Genomic DNA, 19424 nt, shown 5'->3' with positions numbered 1-19424 from the left:
AGAAACTACTCAACCGATTTTAACAAAATTGGTTTTAAATGAACGAGCTACCTAAAAAACCCTTAACTTTTGAGTTTCATGAAGATTCAGAAGTTATTTAAAGAAACGTGTTCTGGAGAGTGTATCTCACTCATGTTTCTCAGAGATGGCTGAGCCGATTTTCATGAAATCAGTGTCAAATGGAAGGCCTAGTTGCCTGTTATGTTTGAAAATGTGAAATCCAGCTATGAAAAGAAACATATTCCGAAGACTACTCAAACTCACTCACTTTTCTCAGAGATGGCTGAACCGATTTTCACGAAATTAGTGTCAAATAAAAGGTTTAGCTGCCTCATAATACCCTATTGAATTTCAATGTAATCGGACTGTAACTTCGTCTGTAATGTACCAGAATGTGAAAATCACGAAACTTCATTATCTCAGAAAGTACACAACCGATTTGAACAATATTGGTATCAAATGAACGGGCTAGTTAAAGGTTAATTGATGAATTTTAAATTGATTATTCACGGGGTTCAAAAATTGTGAAAAGAAACATGTTCCGGTGACTTTTCACATTCACTCGTTTTCCCGAAAATGGCTGGACTAAATTCATCAATCTGAGTGTCAAATGAAAAGTTTGGCTTTCCTATGGGTTCCCATTTTATTTGACTATAATCGTATTTTTATTCCGAAGATATTCCGCAGGATTGGAGGCAAGTGAAGGTGATCGCCATCCAAAAACCAGGGAAACCAGCTTCTGATCACAACTCTTATAGGCCGATTGCAATGCTATCCTGTATCCGGAAATTGATGGAAAAAATGATACTCCGTCGTTTAGACCATTGGGTCGAATCAAATGGCCTACTATCGGATACTCAATTTGGATTCCGCCGTGCCAAAGGGACGAATGATTGTCTTGCGTTGCTTTCAATAGATATTCAGTTGGCGTATGCTCGCAAAGAACAAATGGCGTCTGCGTTCTTGGACATTAAGGGGGCTTTTGATTCCGTTTCTATTGACATTCTTTCGGGTAAACTTCACCGACAAGGATTTTCTCCAATTTTGAACAATTTTTTGCACAATTTGTTGTCCGAAAAGCACATGCATTTTACGCATGGCGATTTGGCAACTTTTCGCATTAGCTACATGGGTCTTCCCCAGGGCTCATGTTTAAGCCCCCTTCTTTACAACGTTTATGTAAATGACATCGACGAATGTCTGGCAAATTCATGCACGATAAGACAACTTGCAGACGACAGTGTAATCTCTGTTACAGGAGCCAAAGCTGCCGATTTGCAAGGACCATTGCAAGATACCTTGGACAATTTGTCTGCTTGGGCTTTACAGCTAGGTATCGAATTCTCTCCGGAGAAGACTGAGATAGTAGTTTTTTCTAGGAAGCATGAACCTGCTCAGCTTCAAACACAGTTAATGGGTAAAACGATTTCTCAGGTTTTGGTACACAAATATCTTGGTGTCTGATTCGACTCTAAAGGCACCTGGGGTTGTCACGTGAGGTATCTGATGAAAAAATGTCAACAAAGAGTGAATTTTCTTCGTACAATAACCGGACAATGGTGGGGAGCCCACCCAGGAGACCTTATAAGGCTTTACCAAACAACGATATTGTCTGTAATTGAATACGGGTGTTTCTGCTTCCGCTCCGCAGCAAACACACATCTGATCAAACTGGAGCGAATACAATATTGTTGTTTGCGTATCGCTTTAGGATGCATGCAGTCGACCCATACGATGAGTCTGGAGGTCTTAGCTGGAGTTCTACCATTGAAAAACCGCTTTTGGAGTCTCTCTTCTCGTATTCTTATTAAATGTGAGGTCTTGAACCGTCCTGTGATTGATAATTTTGAAAGGTTAATCGAACTCAATTCTCAAACCCGTTTTATGACATTGTATTTCAATCACATGTCTCAGAATATTAACCCTTCTCCGAATATTCCAAATCGTGTCAACTTATTAAATACTTCTGATTCTACTGTGTTCTTCGATACATCCATGATAGAAGAAATTCGTGGAATCCCGGATCATTTACGCGTGCAGCAGATCCCTAAAAATTTTTCCAATAAATATCGAAACATCAACTGCGACAATATGTTCTACACTGACGGATCACTTCTGGATGGGTCCACTGACTTCGGTATCTTCAATAATCATTTAGCCGTCTCCTATAAGCTCGATAATCCTGCTTCTGTTTACGTCGCAGAATTAGCTGTGATTCAGTACACCCTAGAGATTATCGAAAAAATGCCCACGGACCATTATTTCATCTTTACGGACAGTCTCAGTTCTATCGAGGCTCTCCGATCGATGAAAGATGTTAAGCACTCTCCGTATTTCCTGGGGAAAATACGGGAACATTTGAGTGCTTTATCCGAAAAATCGTTTCAGATTACCTTAGCGTGGGTCCCTTCTCACTGCTCGATACCGGGCAATGAGAAAGCGGACTCTTTGGCTAAGGTGGGTGCAACAAACGGCGATATTTATGAAAGACCAATTGCTTACAATGAATTTTTCGCATTTGTACGTCAGAATACGATCATCAGTTGGCAAAATTCATGGACTAAAGGGGAACTGGGAAGGTGGTTACATTCCATAATTCCCAAGGTATCGACGAACCCGTGGTTCAGGGGGTTGGATGTAGGTCGAGATTTCATTTGCGTGATGTCTCGGCTTATGTCCAACCACTATAGATTTGACGCGCATCTCCGTCGTATTGGGCTCGAAGAAAGCGGTATCTGTGCCTGTGGTGAAGGTTATCACGACATAGAGCACGTTGTTTGGTCATGCCCTGTTCACCGTGACGCCAGGTCTAAACTTGTAGCTTCCCTTCAGGCCGGAGGTAGACGGCCAGCTGTTCCTGTTCGTGATGTCTTGGCGAGCCGTGACCTATCCTACATGACCCTTATATACGTTTTCCTTAAATCCATCCATGCCCCAGTCTAGTCCCGTTCCCCTCCGTCTACACCCAACAAAACGACAAGAACACGTTTGAACCTTAAGCACAAAACCAGCAACCAGACCCCGCACAATAGAACCAGGACCCAAGGACTACGAGCCTCTGTCCCAACTCACGACATCGTGGCTCAGCAGTACGAATCCATACATGCCATTCGACGATTATCAGACGACCATTGAACAACAAAACACAGATTCGAAATTCCATGCTAGTTTTAAGTTAGACTTAATTTCAGCTCGTAGTCGGCAGCGAGGATAAAAAATTTGCTTTAGTTTTTAAGTCATCAGATATAATTGGCGCCGTTAAACATTAAATTGTATTTGTGCCGTGTCAAATAAATGTTATGTGAAGGTTGTCTCTCAAACTCACAAGTAAGAAATTTCATAGCAATTTGATATGTGGTTCAAAAGTTTTGAAAAGAAACGAAATTCAAAGACTAATTAAAACTGTAACTGCTTTGATCAAAACATATGGCCTCAACAAAATTTAGATTTGGTACTGTGCTATTCGTACGTTTCCGGTACTGCTCGTGATTGAAGTGTACGAAATTCAAAGTCATTTCTTTTATTTCGCTTTTTCTTCAGCACGAATATTTTACTCCTATTTAATAATTTTTTTAACTTTTTGCCTTTCTCCTAGAAAGGTATAGCAATCACTTGCAAAACCGAAGATATGAAAGTACTCCAAAGGGCCGAATGGCATATATCACTCGATTTTCTGTATGTGTGTGTATATGTGTGTGTATATGTGTGTGTATATGTGTGTGTATGTGTGTGTATGTGTGTGTGTGTATGTGTGTGTATGTGCAGATTTTTATTTTCACTCACTTTTCTCAGAGATGGCTGGACCGATTTTCATGAAATTATATGCAAATGAAAGTTCTAGTTGCCATTGTAATTGGATTTTTATTTTAGAGGTTTTGTTTAAAAATGTAAAAATCACGAAACATCAATATCTCAGAAACCACACAACCGATTTCAATAAAATTGGTATCAAATAAACGGGCTATTTTAAAAACCCTTAACTTTCGAATTTTATATAGATTGAACATGTGGTTCAAAAGTTATGAAAAGAAACGTCTTCTGAAGACTGTTTAATTTCACTCATGTTTCTCAGAGATGGCTGGACCGATTTCCACAAGATCAGTGTCATATGAAAGGTCTAGTTACCCCATAAGACCCTATTGGTTTTTTTGCAATCGGACTATTACATTGCCTGTTATGTTTAAAAATGTGAAATCTAACTATGAAAAGAAACATATTCCGAAGAATACTTATGTATGTATACTCACTCACTTTTCTCAGAGATGGCTGAACCGATTTTCACGAAATAAGTGTCAAATGAAAACTCTAGCTGACTCATAACACCCTATTGAATTTTACTGTATTCGAACTGTAACTTCGTCTGTAATGTACCGAATTGTAAAAATCACGAAACTTCATTATCTCAGAAGGTACACAACCGATTTGATCAATTGTATTATCAGATGATTAGGCTAGTTAAGGGTTAACTGATGAATTATGATTTAACACGTGGTTTCAAAGTTTGGCTGCCCTATAGTTCCCATTTCATTTGATTATAATCGAACTAAGCAACCGTTATGTATTAAATTGTTAATAAAACAACGAAATTCTATTATCTCAAAGATTACAAGACTTATTTGAACATAACTAGTGTCATACGAACGAGTCATCTCTCAAACTTACAAATAACAAACTTCATAACAATTTGATATGTGGTTCAAAAGTTATGGAAAGAAAAGAAATTCAAAGGCTATTTAAAACTATACCTGCTTTGATCAATATATGTGGTCACAATATAATTTTAATATGCTATCGTACCATTTGAATGTTCCCGGTATCGCTCATTACTTTTATTTCGCTATTTATTGAGCATTTTCATTACGTCAATTTTCATATTTTATACTTATATTACAACATCATTATTTTAGAACCCAAAAAGTGAATACACATTTATTGGATTGATGTAAATCTATTTTTACAAATGATAACTTTGAATGAAAAAGGCTGGGTCCGACCGATAGGTGGATTAATTTAGGTTTTTTGCTGTTGAATCTACCACCGACAATAATTTTACAATGAAAATCTTTGTCAATGACTTCTAAATGTATGGGAAAAATGCCTAAAAAAATGCTGTCAAGATACATAAAGACCCCTCTTTTTCATGGTGAAAATGGCAAAAACGATGTTTTTTATTGTTCTGGACAATGATATTTTATGTAAAATTGATGTATTTACAATGAAAAACATAGTTAAATTATGATATAACTACGTATAATTGTACGTAGCAACTTTTAAGGTTTTTTAATGTTATTTTTTTCGGGTAATGAACTTATTCATAATTGTTCTAAATCACGTAAATAAAAGTACAAAAAGGAATCCACACAAAGTTTTTTTAAAAGAATAATTTCAGTGGTAAAAGTGCCAAAATAATGCCATTTCTTCAAAACGAAATCATCCAAAAGGAATAGGTCGGTTTCGGAGTTTTTGGTTGATAATTACTATTTTTTTTATTTTTTTCTCAAAAATGGTATAGCATTTACCACTGAATGACAGAGCAGTTCCAAACAAAATGTGCCATCTTCGATATTTTTTGAATGTCATTTTTGATTTAGTTTATTTGCAACTTTTTCAAAGACATACCGATTAAATGAACTGTTTTGGATATAAAACGTATTTTTGTCGTTGATAAGCACTCGGCTCTGCAAACTAGATTCATATTTCCGCATGAAGTTCTTTGTGCTAATCTAAAGAAATCTAACTTTGGGAGTATCTCCTGTGCTGAAAGTCAATTGATGATACAAATGGTTTCAGAGCCAAAGCGGTTTGTTTGATCATTATACAGATCGGACTCGATTATATACAATTTTAGACTTAGTTAATTCATTGACGCTCCCTAAGCAACTCATGAAGGGCTGTTCGAATATTCCGTAACGTATAGTTATATTATTTTCCGTATATGAAACAATAAACAGAAACAATAAGAGAATGGGGGATATTTAGAGATCCATTTTTATATGTTACCTTATATTTGAATGGACCCTGATATAGATAATTCAACGTGTGTTAGTGAATGACTTTTCTAGTTTTTTTATTTTTCTATTTGGCGAGAAAAAAAATCAGATGAACCTAGTTGACTATTTACCCAATGCGCAAGACAAGACTCATAGAGGATTGATATAAAACGACATAAATGAACAAATACACTAAGGTTCTTTTTACGCGGGTCCTTTTTACGCGGGCTATTTTTGTGTTTTTTTAAACGAGATTTTTTACAATAACGCGGATCACTTTTACGCGATTTGGAAGATTATTTGTAAGCGGTATGAAATGAGTTGAGTATAAGTAAATCTAATGTAATCTTTACAACGCGGTACAATCAACTGCGTGAAAAAAGACCCCAGTGTACTGCTTTTGATTAATTTCCATAATTGCAACCTCGTTTGAAATCGTGGCACAACAATAGAAGACCTGAAATAACAAATTGAGGTTTAGGGTCACAAGTAAACAAATCAATATACGCTGATCAAAATTTTTCTTTATTTTTTTTTGTTCATCTATAATTTATTTGACACGGCACAAATACAATTTAATGTTTAACGGCGCCAATTATATCTGGTAGCTTACTTTCTAAAGTATCTTAATAACTAAAAGCAAATTTTTTATCCTCGCTGCCGACTACGAGCTGAAACTAAATCTAACTTAAAGCTAGAATATTTTGCATTAAAAGCACAGGTTTGCTGTTTGATGGTTTTCATTGCCATAGGTAAGCAGCATATTAAATTTGTTCCGCTGCTGGGCCAAGATATTACGGACTGGCATATTGGGTTGTCTCTCTCGGGCCTTGAGAGTATCGTGCGGGTCTGATTTCTGTTTCCGGATCCGGGGTCTTAACGTGTTCTTGTCGTTAGGTTGGATGTAGGCGGAAGGGGATAGGACTAAACTGGGGCGTGGATGGATTTCAGGAAAACGTATATAAGGGACATGTAGGATAGGTCACGGCTCGCCAAGACATCACGAACAGGAACAGCCGACTGCCTACCTTCGGCCTGCAGGGAAGCTATTAATTTAGACCTGGCGTCACGGTGTACAGGGCATGACCAAACAACGTGCTCTATGTCACCACAGGCACAGACACCACTCTCTCCGAGCCCAACACGACGGAGATGCGCGTCAAATCTATAGTGATTGGACATAAGCCGGGACATCACGCAAATGAAATCCCGACCAACATCCAACCCCTTGAACCACGGGTTCGTCGACACCTTGGGGATTATGGAATGTAACCACCTTCCCAATTCCCCTCTGGTCCAAGCATTTTGCCAACTGATGATCGTATTCTGACGTACAAATGAGAAAAATTCATTAAAGGCAATTGGTCTTTCATAAGTTCCACCGTTTGTTGCGCCCACCTTAGCCAAAGAGTCCGCTTTCTCATTGCCCGGTATCGAGCAGTGAGAAGGGACCCACGCTAAGGTAATCTGATACGATTTTTCGGATAAAGCACTCAGATGTTCCCGTATTTTCTCCAGGAAATACGGAGAGTGCTTAACATCTTTCATCGATCGGAGAGCCTCAATGGAACTGAGACTGTCCGTAAAGATGAAATAATGGTCCGTGGGCATTTTTTCGATAATCCCTAGGGTGTACTGAATTGCAGCCAATTCTGCGACGTAAACAGAAGCAGGATTATCGAGCTTATGGGAGACGGTTAAATTGTTATTGAAGATACCGAAACCAGTGGACCCATCCAGAAGTGATCCGTCAGTGTAGAACATATTGTCGCAGTTGATGTTTCGATTTTTATTGGAAAAAATTTTGGGGATCTGCTGCACGCGTAAATGATCCGGGATTCCACGAGTTTCTTCTATCATGGATGTATCGAAAAACACAGTGGAATCAGAAGTATTTGATAAGTTGACACGATTTGGAATATTCGAAGAAGAAGTCATAAAACGGGTTTGAGAATTAAGTTCGATTAACCTTTCAAAATTTTCAATCACAGGACGGTTCAAGACCTCACATTTGATAAGAATGCGAGAAGATAGGCTCCAGAAACGGTTTTTCAATGGTAGAACTCCAGCTAAGACCTCGTATGGGTCGACTGCATGCAACCCAAGGCGTTACGCAAACAACGATATTGTATTCGCTCCAGTTTGATCAAATGTGTGTTTGCTGCGGAGCGGAAGCAGAAACACCCGTACTCAATGACAGACAATATCGTTGTTTGGTAAAGGCTTATAAGGTCTCCTGGGTGGGCTCCCCACCATTGTCCGGTTATTGTACGAAGAAAATTCACTCTTTGTTGACATTTTTTCATCAGATACCTAACGTGACCCCAGGTGCCTTTAGAGTCGAACCAGACACCAAGACATTTGTGTACCAAAACCTGAGAAATCGTTTTACCCATTAATTGTGTTTGTAGCTGAGCAGGTTTATGCTTCCTAGAAATTTCCTAGAGAGAATTCGATACCTAGCTGTAAAGCCCAAGCAGACAAATTGTCCAAGGTGTCTTGCAATGGTCCTTGCAAATCGGCAGCTTTGGCTCCTGTAACAGAGATTACACTGTCGTCTGCAAGTTGTCTTATCGTGCATGAATTTGCCAGACATTCGTCGATGTCATTTACATAAAAGTTGTAAAGTAGGGGGCTTAAACATAAGCCCTGGGGAAGACCCATGTAGCTAATGCGAAAAGTTGCCAAATCGCCATGCGTAAAATGCATGTGCTTTTCGGACAGCAAATTGTGCAATAAGTTGTTCAAAATTGGAGAAAATCCTTGTCGGTGAAGTTTACCCGAAAGAATGTCAATAGAAACGGAATCAAAAGCCCCCTTAACGTCCAAGAACGCAGACGCCATTTGTTCTTTGCGAGCATACGCCAGCTGAATATCTGTTGAAAGCAGCGCAAGACAATCATTCGTCCCTTTGGCACGGCGGAAGCCAAATTGAGTATCCGATAGTAGGCCATTTGATTCGACCCAATGGTCTAAACGACGGAGTATCATTTTTTCCATCAATTTCCGGATACAGGATAGCATTGCAATCGGCCTATATGAGTTGTGATCAGAAGCTGGTTTCCCTGGTTTTTGGATGGCAATTACCTTCACTTGCCTCCAATCCTGCGGTACAATGTATTGCTCCAGGAACTTATTGAACAAGTTCAACAAGCGCCTCTTGGCATTGCCGGGTAGATTCTTCAACAAGTTGAATTTGATTCTATCTAACCCAGGCGCGTTATTGTTACAGGACAGGAGGGCAACTTAAAATTCTGCCATCGTAAAAGGTGATTCTATCGCGTCGTGACCCGGAGACGTATCGCGATCAAAGTTTTGCGCAGGAACAGAGTCCGGACATACTTTCCTGGCAAAATCAAATATCCACCGACTTGAAGACTCCTCGCTTTCGTTGACCGTTACGCGAATCCGCATTCTTCGGGCTGTGTTCCAAAGAGTGCTCATCGATGTCTCCCTCGACGTCTCGTTCACGAACCGACGCCAATATCCGCGTTTCTTTGCTTTAGCCAGGCTTTTAAGCTTGGTATTAAGCTCCGAATATCGTATATAGTCGTCGGGTATACCTCCATTCTGGAAGGCCAAAAACGCGTCGGATCTTTGCGTGTAGACAACGGAGCACTCTTTGTCCCACCACGGAGTTGGAGGCAGCTCTTTGATCGTTACGCCGGGATATTTCTTCGTTTGGGCTTGCAACGCGGCGTCGAGGATTAAGCCCGCGAGGAGGTTGTATTCTTCAAGTGGTGAATGATGATGAATCGACTCGACCGCTTTTGAAATCATTTCCTCGTATAACTTCCACAATCGACATTCCGTGTGAGGTCATACGGAATGTCAATTGGTCGCATGCGGGTTGACCCGTTAGTAATTGAAATACGAATAGGCAAATGGTCGCTACCGTGGGGATCGAGGATTACCTTCCATGTGCAATCCAACCGTAGCGACGTCGAACATAAGGATAGATCCAAAGCGCTTGGGCGCGCTGGAGGTTTCGGGATACGTGTCATTTCACCGTTGTTCAAAATAGTCATGTCGAAGTCATCGCAAAGGTTATAGATTAAAGAGGAGCGGTTATCATTGTAGGGCGAACCCCAAGCCACACCATGAGAGTTGAAGTCTTCCAAAATCAAACGTGGCGAGGGACGAAGTTCTATTAAATCAAAGAGCAACCGTTGCCCAACATGTGCTCTGGGAGGAATATATATTGAGACAATACAAAGCTCTTTACCTTGTATTGTCATTTGACATGCGACAACTTCGATGCATGGAATCGAGGGGAGGTTAATACGATAGAAAGAATAGCACTTTTTTACCCCTAGAAGTACTCCTCCATATGGGGTGTCTCGAACAAGGCAAATAATATTAAAATCATGGAAGTTGAGATCAGTATTTGAAGTAAGCCAAGTTTCACAAAGGGAAAATGCATCGCATTTGTTTCTATTTATTAAAACTTTAAATGAATCCATTATTGGTAAAATACTTCTACAATTCCACTGTAAGACAGAGATAGAATCCTTCGTATACGCAGATGAATTAGGCAAGGATACAATCGCTGCAAGGAGGGGCCATTGGGCAGTCAACTGCTTCAAAAATGATCTAACTGCTGGGAGGAATGCTGTAAGAAATACTTTAATTGGATCGGGTATACTGAAATTTTCAAAGATCCAGTCCACAATGTCAGAGAATTTTACAAATCCAGAGTTTGTTTCATCAACTGGGTGTGCAAAAGGAACAACTGGGGTTTTAGATGTTCCTGGCAGTGCTGGGAACTCCTTCTGGGACTTTAAATTTGCAAACCCAGGAGGAGTTTGCTTCGGTTTTTCCGCAGCACTGTTTGGTTTGTTTGTAACTTTCATTTCACTTTGGGAAATCTTAGGACCTTTTCGGGGAAGTTTAGGAGAGGAAATATTTTTCCTCTTTCTAGACGCCCCAAGATTGGCATAAGATGTTCCCGCTGGTGAATCGTCAGAATCGGTTGCATCAGAGGACAACAGATCAAAGGGGTTCGATGTTATGGTAGAAGTGGTCACGGTCTTCTTCAGCATCTCAGCGTGAGATCGCTTTGAACGCTCCTTAAGTGACCGCTTGATTTTATCTCTGCGCTGCATGTTCACCGGGCATGTGGAGAGCTCATGCTGGTTTTCCCCACAGTGAATACATTTTTTAGCATTAACACTGCAAGAATCTTCCGCATGAGTCTCCCCACACTTGCTACATCGTGCCTTATTGCAGCAGTAGGCGGCTGTGTGGCCTAACTGCTTGCAATTGGTGCAATTCATAACACGGGGTACATACAATCGCACAGGCAGACGAACCCGATCGATCAAGACGTGGCTAGGGAGAGCAGATCCGGCAAACGTAACACGAAACGAGTCTGACGGAGTGTACACTTTTGTGCCGTTGACAAGAGACACAGACCGCAATTGCTTGCAATCTATGATCTTTACTTTTACGTCGTGACACAAAGCATTTTTGAAGCAGCCAAAACCGCTTGCCAAGATACACTCGACCGACAGACTCGAATCGGTTATGACACCGTCGATCTCCACGTCTCGTGCGGGTATATAAACGCGATACTCGCGTGTGAAAAGCTCGGAGCGAGCAATAGCGTTGGCCTGTTCCAGGTCGCTGACCACGACACGGAGCTTGTTGGGTCTGACCTTGGAGATTTCGGTCACGGCCTTGTACCCCTTCGTCAGGTCTTTCGAAATCTGCAGGATGTTTAACGGTTTCGATTTCGGTCCTGCTTTTGGCCGAAAGAAAACAGTAAAGCTGCCCTGAGATCCGTCCGGGTAAAGCCTGGGGCGAGGGGGTCCTGGAGAATTAACAGAGGAAGGGTTGGCAGGAGGGACAGGGTCGGGGGGGTTCGGGGATGGTGGCACGGGAGGCGAGGGATCTACATCCATCGCGCTAAATCTAGCGCACTAGTGCCGACAGAACACGTACCTCTTTACTTCTCCTTTCAGCAGGGTTGGTTGTCCGAACGGTCGAAGCTGCAGCCGTTACAGCCAGCAGCACCAATACAGCAGCTCCAAACAGCCACCAGCAGCGAGCCGGGTGTGCGATCACTCAGCACAGCGACACAACTCGCTGTCAACTGTTGGCTTCTTCTTTTTCCTCCTTTGTGTTGAGATTCTCGTCCACTGCTGTAGCACAAATCACTTAGCAGCCAAATCGGCTTACGCACCAGCAAACAGCCACGATGCGAAACAGTTGCACAAAGGCGGGCGACCTTGAACCTTCACTCGACCAGGCAAACAATGCCAACACGCGTCTTTTGTTTTATATTCTATCGGAGCGATCACCAAACACGTCCGATACTGATGCGTGTTCGGCACAGAATGTAAATTTTTTCTTTATGTTTGACTGCAATTACATAAAACACATAAATAAATTGCTAAGTCTTATTATTGTTGTAAGAAATGTTTAATCTCACTTCAAGGGGGTTGGTCAAAAATAAAATTCTTTTCATTCATCAAAAAACAATAAAACAATTATGCAAGAAAATAAACAAATTTTCGACTGTACTTAAAATGATGGATGGCGCGATTGAAGTTTAGCTTTTATGCATTTTCAGCTATCTGTCATCAAAAAAAAAAATCGAAAACGCAAAATTTTACGTACCTTACTGAGGTTATTATTGTTTTCGTGTTTGTTCTTAAAAAAAATCTTTTTGCCCTTTATGTATATTTTTCCTAGCAGGAAAAAAAATTGAAAAATCAAAAACTAACATACACTATAGTCACATTTTACGTGTTTTTCACACGGCATGTTTTCATTGGTTTTTGTTTTTAAATCGTTTATTTAGAGTGTCCGATAAATTCACTTAATCCAATTACTAAATATTTACTGATTTAGCCTAACCCTTTTATATTTTTTATCGATTTTGAGCTCGATTCGCAGGTGAAAATAGCACTGCTATTTTTTACGCGGATTTCGGAATTAACGCGGTTTTTTTCACGCGCTGCGTATCCCCCCCGAAAAAGGACTTAAAAAAGACACTGAGCATTCGTAGAAAGTGTGTTTTTAATAGGTTCATTCAGACCGTTATATTTAATCATGCGTTCTCCATTCGCTTGAAATCGATGGAGGCGCATTGTAACGCATAATAGGCACTGTTTTGAATCGCAGACATCTTTTTTAATTGTGTCCGTAAAAAAAATTCACACTGCTGTTTTGACTGAATCGAAACTGAATTACAAGCACAAGTAAATAAAAATTCGAGAAAGCGATGTGCGAAAATTAATTAATTCGCAAAACCTAGAGCACATTCAGTCCCCCACAAAGCACCATTGCATACACCTTTTATTGAAGATGATTCTGTATTTACTGCCAAAGGAGGGAGCAGTATTAATATTCTGTCTAGGGCATACTGATAATATTGAACTGAATACTAAGCAGTGAAATTTAATTTAGATGGTTCTTGTGAAAGTCGTTTTCATGTATAGCCGTATCGGCTGCATGAAGAATACAATGCACAGTGGGGTGACTCCATACAAAGGCTGGCCAAGCAAAAAAAGTGTCGATAAATGCGACAAAAACTTGGTATTTACATAATTTTAGGGCGTTGAACACGAATTTGGCATCCATTTTTTGTTTGGGGCCGTCCATAAAGCACAAAACCCAATTTTTACTATTTTTTGGAACTTTTTTCCTTTTTTATAGAATTATATGATCTTTGACCACAAGTAGTGCCTCTGGGCGTCCTCCCCATTAAAAAAATACGTAATTTATGGACGACCCCTCGAACAAAACAAATTTTGCCTTAATATATATATTTTTGAAACAAACTCAAACAACATAAGTAATACAAACTAATTACAAATTGAAAAAGTCATCATCATCTTCCGCTGTGATCGCTTAAATCTTGTGTTGAATTGTTTCCAGAAAATTTTAAGTTCATTATACTTATCAGCAGGAAAAATGCCTTTCGCTGCAATTTTCATTTCTTCTAGTGATTTTCGATGTTTCATTGTTTCATATATATGTTATCTTCCTAATCCGGTTTCTATGGTTGAAAGAGGACATTTAAATACATGTATAACACCATGAATTGACAACTTACTAGACATTGAATTAGGTGGTGCCGCTGAAGTTGAAAGGCTCCATAGTAAAATTCAACGAATTTATGAATTTGAAAACCAAGACACTGGAATGACACAACGTTCTAAATGAATACGAAAAAATGCGGAGGGCGACGACTGTTCTTTGTTTTTTTCTCATAACATAAAATGTGTGCTCTACTTTTGTATGCAAACGAGTGCGAAGCAAAAGCAACCTTCAAACGAGCTATTATTAGCCGGAGCTAGCAGCAAATTCATACCATCAATATGAATTTGCTGCTAGCATTTGACACTTCAATCAGTTTAGCGAATTTGGTGATCATAAATTGAAAAGGGCTGAATGTAAAAAAGCAAAGCCTTGGTGCTACATTCCGTATCGGAATTCGACCTTGTGTTTTACTATACACAGACTTCGCAGCCGACTCTTAAGTGTACAGGACAATTGCGGGGCTAGCGCTACTATCCTACTGACACTAACAGTTTCTCCCGAGCCGGGACTCGAACATACGACGACTGGCTTGTTAGGCCAGCATCGTACCTCGAGACCAGCTGGGAAGCTGGGGCTGAATGTAATATTGTTTAAATAATATTGTTTTAAATGTGCAGAAAGTGATAAAATTTAACATAATTGAAATTTCATAAAGATTTGTTTACTGCTTTCTTGTTTAACACTTATTTTATAACTTTTCATTGATAAATTTTGTAATTTTTGCCTAAATTTATATTTTATCCTTACGAATTGAGTACGATATCATAAATTTTCATTAATTGAGTATCATGGTTATGATTAAAATTAATCCTGGATGAAATCTCAACTTCAAAACCAAAAAACTAAAAAAATCTGCTATCGCTTTTTTCACTAAAGTGACAATTTGCGCAGTTTTGCGCTACAGCGGACAGTATGCATTTGAAAGCTTACGTTTTTACCTAAATTTTGAATGTAGTCACAACCGTGGCAAACGGCGGCAACTAAACTTTTAAGCTACTTTTCTACAAAAAATCACGTTTTTTTAAATTTTTTTTTTAGTGTCAGGCCTACGCCTACTATAAACAAATTTTGCAATATATAATGAAAGGGTTTGTTTTGCACAATATTTACAACAACTTTCCCATTGACGTCAAAAAAAATCCAAGCTATCATTGAAGCTACAGAGCGTTTCGAAGTAATGTACTTTTGTTCAAAAAAAAAACAAAAAACGTCAGTTCGCCAAGCTTTGAAAAGTCATAAAAAATTCAGATTTCATGACATTGCGCTCAAATTTTGGATTTAGACACTTGAATGTTATAGCAATAAAGGAAAAATATTATGAAACTGCTAACGAAAACAATTTTTTTTGGCTGATGGCCAGCGATTCCCCACTGTGCAATGATATCCAAACATATCTATAATTTCTTGTTGCTTGAATTTGTTTAACATTCAACATAAAAGAATATTCGAGATCAGTGCCTAGGATAATTGGATGAAATTATTAAAGATGACGCATTTTGGATAAAAATTGCTAGAGTACACTCTACTGTAGACAGAACAAATAAAAAACAACAACAGTAAAAAACATTAAGGGGTTATATATACCAAATTTTTTTTTCTTGTCATTTTTTTATTGGCTTAAATTATGCTAAAACTATCCTAGAATCGAAATTTATATCGCCCAAGTACTGATCTAAACTCAAAATTCGTTTAAATCTATTTTTACCGAACAACTTTCATGCTTTAAAAAACATTTTTCGACTGTTATAGCGTCTCTACAGCACGTGTTTACTCACAATTTCTATTTGTTTAGTAGATCAGCCGTTCTCGTTATGTACGTTCTTTGTTTGAGTTTTTTGTTACTCTTTAACTGTGAGTTATACTCAAAAGTACTTAAATATGAGTGACAAGTTTGAGTTTTGCGTGGTATCGGACGCCAACTGCGTCAAAGTCACTGAGCGTCGCATGTCTGATACCACGAAAGAGCGTAGGCGCAGCCTTAGATCAGATAAAATAAAAGGAAGAAGAGGAAGATAAAGCCCAGAAAGGACAACTTTGCGGCTCAGGGATAGCTGACTGAAGGTTAAAAAATTATTAGGGGCTTCACTGTTGCGATTCTTGAGACTTATAGCAATTTAAAACTTTAAACGCGTTTTTCTCAAAACCATGTTTTCAAAATCGGCGAGCAGTAGAACTGAAAAAGTTTACATCCCATTGACTTGAAATTTTAACTGTAGCTTTTTCATTAGATTATCTAGTGAAGTACACACGATTTTAGCGATTGATTAACAGCAACTAAAGTTATAAACAATCAAAGTCGATTTTTTTGTCGAAACAGATTTTTTTTTCAAACTGTTGCCATTTTGCGAAGAAAAAGTCTAAAAATATAATCATGTGTACTTCACTAGACACTTATGTAGATAATGAAAAAAATTTTGTCTTGGTTATAGGTGGAGTTGGGCACGACTTCTACTGCTCGCCGCGGAACAACTTTAGAAAAAGCGGTTCACGGCAATCCGCCATTATGTAACAAAAATAGCAATGAAAGTATTTCTTCTATTCTGCAAGAGTTGCTCAATCCAATGATATATTACTTATATACCTTACATCTCAAATGTCTTGCAAAAAAATTCATGAAAAAAGCCTTGTTTTTTTTGAGTATTTGGTAGATATAACCCCTTAAGAAAAGAAAAGGTTTATTTGCTGTTTACTTTACTGTTAACACAATTTTTTTCTACTGATACTAATTTGGATGAACTGTTTATTGAAACTTAAAATGGTTTAACATGAGTTTGATTTATTTTCTAGTTCGAGACGTAAATTGTATTAAGGATATTTTAATAATGTTTAAGCAGAACATTCAAGATTCGTAGCATCTTTTTAAATTGCACAAACTTAATTGGTTTTTGCTCAATTGGATCTTACTTAGAAAATTTCGAAACTCTCTTTAAAAGCTTTTTTTTCTTCCGCTTGGAGTGAACCCAACAAACGCTCCTCCTCTTCCTTCCGGCACAAGGCTGTGTATTACTAACTTCGTAACTGTTAGATTAAGTAGAACAAAGCGTAAAAACTTGACCTTGCCGTATAATTTTGGGGCTAGCGCGACCATCCTGCTGACACTAACATTTCCTAACAAAAGTTCACAGCTTGGATTAACGGAGTTGCGCCTTTTTATGGAAGTTTTTACCACATAAATTTCTCGTAACACCCAATGCAATATTCGGACTCTTGCCGTAATCGAACCCTGATTAGCAAAATTCCCATCTGCTGGATTGGATTGGATACACACGTTCGGATTCGAGTGAAAATGGTTGTTGTTTTCTGCTTTTGTATTTTGCCTACAGAGCACTTTATCGAAGTGAAAATTGATATTTATCCTCGAGAAAAGTGTGGCTCCAACTTTATATCTTTGTCAGCTTGCCTCGCAGCAGGGAGTGATTACTTTCGTATGAATCTGGGTATTAATAATTTGCTAGCCCAACGCAGTCACGTTCGGTGAGATCGTTCAAGAGAATCGAAAGGATGAAAATAGAGCTACTCGACGCAGTGCCCAACATAACCTCACCCGAGGTGAGGAAGGAAAAACACTTATCGTGAGTAAGGTAAGTGAACTACAAGTACGTGATGGGAATCTCTGCTGAGAGGAGTAAATCGGACACGTTCCGAAGGTTTTACGCCACGTGTGTAAATTGAACTGAATGAATGGAACTCGACCATATCCGGGAATTTTAGATTCAAGCAGGATTGGCACACGGCTGTGGGTAAATAGAGCGTACGTGGATGCGAATATGATTTGTTCGTTGGAGGCAAAACACAATGCAATTTAATTATTCTACGTCGAAAACGATCCAAACAGAACGGATTGTGTGTCGAAACCACTGTATTACTGGTTTTCTGGATGGAAAATTGTTAGACTTGCTTTCTCATTATTTGATATATTCAAATGATGATGAATAAATCTTTGATATGCCATAAGTTGTATACAACCTATTGCAGAATGTGCATAATTACGTTTCATTCTCGCCCTAAACTACTAGCACAAGGAGAGCTAAGCAATTTATATTCTTACAAAAGATCCTCGAGTGCACACGGCATAACGCTATTTGTAGCGCACAACCCAAGCAAGAACCGCACTGCATTCATCTTTCAAGGCGAAGAGCTTCAAGTTGAAGTCTGTTCTATTATTTCAACCCGTCTTCGCATCTGTTTCACTCTATCTGCCGACTGCACTATCGCAGGCACTCTTGTCATATAGATAACAAGCAGGTGAAAATTTATGCAGTGCCATTTCCGGGTTTTCCGGTCTCCAATCATCGCCAGCACGCGGTACGCTTTCGCCGATCAAGATTCTCCAGAGCGGTTGCTGTGTGGTCTATTGCCGGCAGTGCAATCCTCCAGTTTGCAGGGTGGCATGGGGAACGTGATAAATGAACACTTTGGAATAAATTTTCCAGCCAACTTTTATAAATCATTATTATTATCATCATGCGGTGGATCATTCGACGTCATGCTGCACCCCTAACTAGGATGTTACAATTGGCAGTCCCATGAAGCTTGTCGACGCGTCTCAGGCAATGGGGCACAATGTTCTGTTGAAGATGTGCACCTTGCTTCAACTCAAGCTCACTTGAATGACACTAAGAGAAACTTTCTGATAATGCATCACCCCGGCTGCCGCTGACGTAAGTTTCAGAAGCAAGAAAAAAAAACTTTGCCCCCAGCATTATTGTTGGCTTCCGGTTTCCACACGAATGCCACAATTTGGCCCGATTGTGGCTGTGGTGACTGTGAATGACGTTGATTTTTCGCGCAGCATTTCACCGAAATTGAATCACTCTCGGTTTGCTGAATAAATTGGAAGACAGAATTTTTTCGAGACTAATCGGATGAACATATATAAATATTTAGCGAAGCTCCTTCCGAGGAAAGGAAGTATGGCACTAAATTTTAGTTGTACTGAGCATCTGCATCATGCAACATATCAGCTGGATATTGTTTGGGCGGCTGAGAAAAAGTTAAATTGAATCGAACGTTGGTTTAGGAGGTAATAGAAGGTGAAAAACATGCTTACTCTACAATCACTACCACTAGCAAAGGCAGCCAAGATATAAAATGTCCAATATTTTGATTTTTAAAAAATAGATTTATACACCAAAATTTTACTTACACGATTTGATAGAGATTTGATAAATTTCAATTGAGATACTATCGAGCAAACACACATATTATGCTAGGCTACGAATTGTTTCTCACAATAAAGAACAATTTCTTCTTCACAGAAGGTATTTATATTACATCGAAAATTTTATTTTATTTTTTATTAAAGACGCTTTACCACTGACATGGCATGGCAGTAACAAATTTGGTTTTATCAAAGTTTTATAGCGTTCAATACAGCCAAAACAG

The 19424-nt window shown here is 39.1% G+C and overlaps 1 protein-coding gene across 2 annotated transcripts in view; it reads left to right on the top strand.

Moving 5' to 3' along the window:
• The window catches only part of LOC129732327 (neuropeptide SIFamide receptor-like), a 321404-nt gene that overhangs the window by 76904 nt on the left and 225076 nt on the right, over positions 1-19424 (top strand). The gene's annotated exons all lie outside the window — the stretch shown is intronic.

Source organism: Wyeomyia smithii, chromosome 3 (assembly GCF_029784165.1).
Source record: "Wyeomyia smithii strain HCP4-BCI-WySm-NY-G18 chromosome 3, ASM2978416v1, whole genome shotgun sequence".
In the NCBI taxonomy this organism is placed as follows: domain Eukaryota; kingdom Metazoa; phylum Arthropoda; class Insecta; order Diptera; family Culicidae; genus Wyeomyia; species Wyeomyia smithii.
Note: the sequence above shows the minus strand (reverse complement) of the source record. Positions and strands in the feature narration are given on the sequence as shown.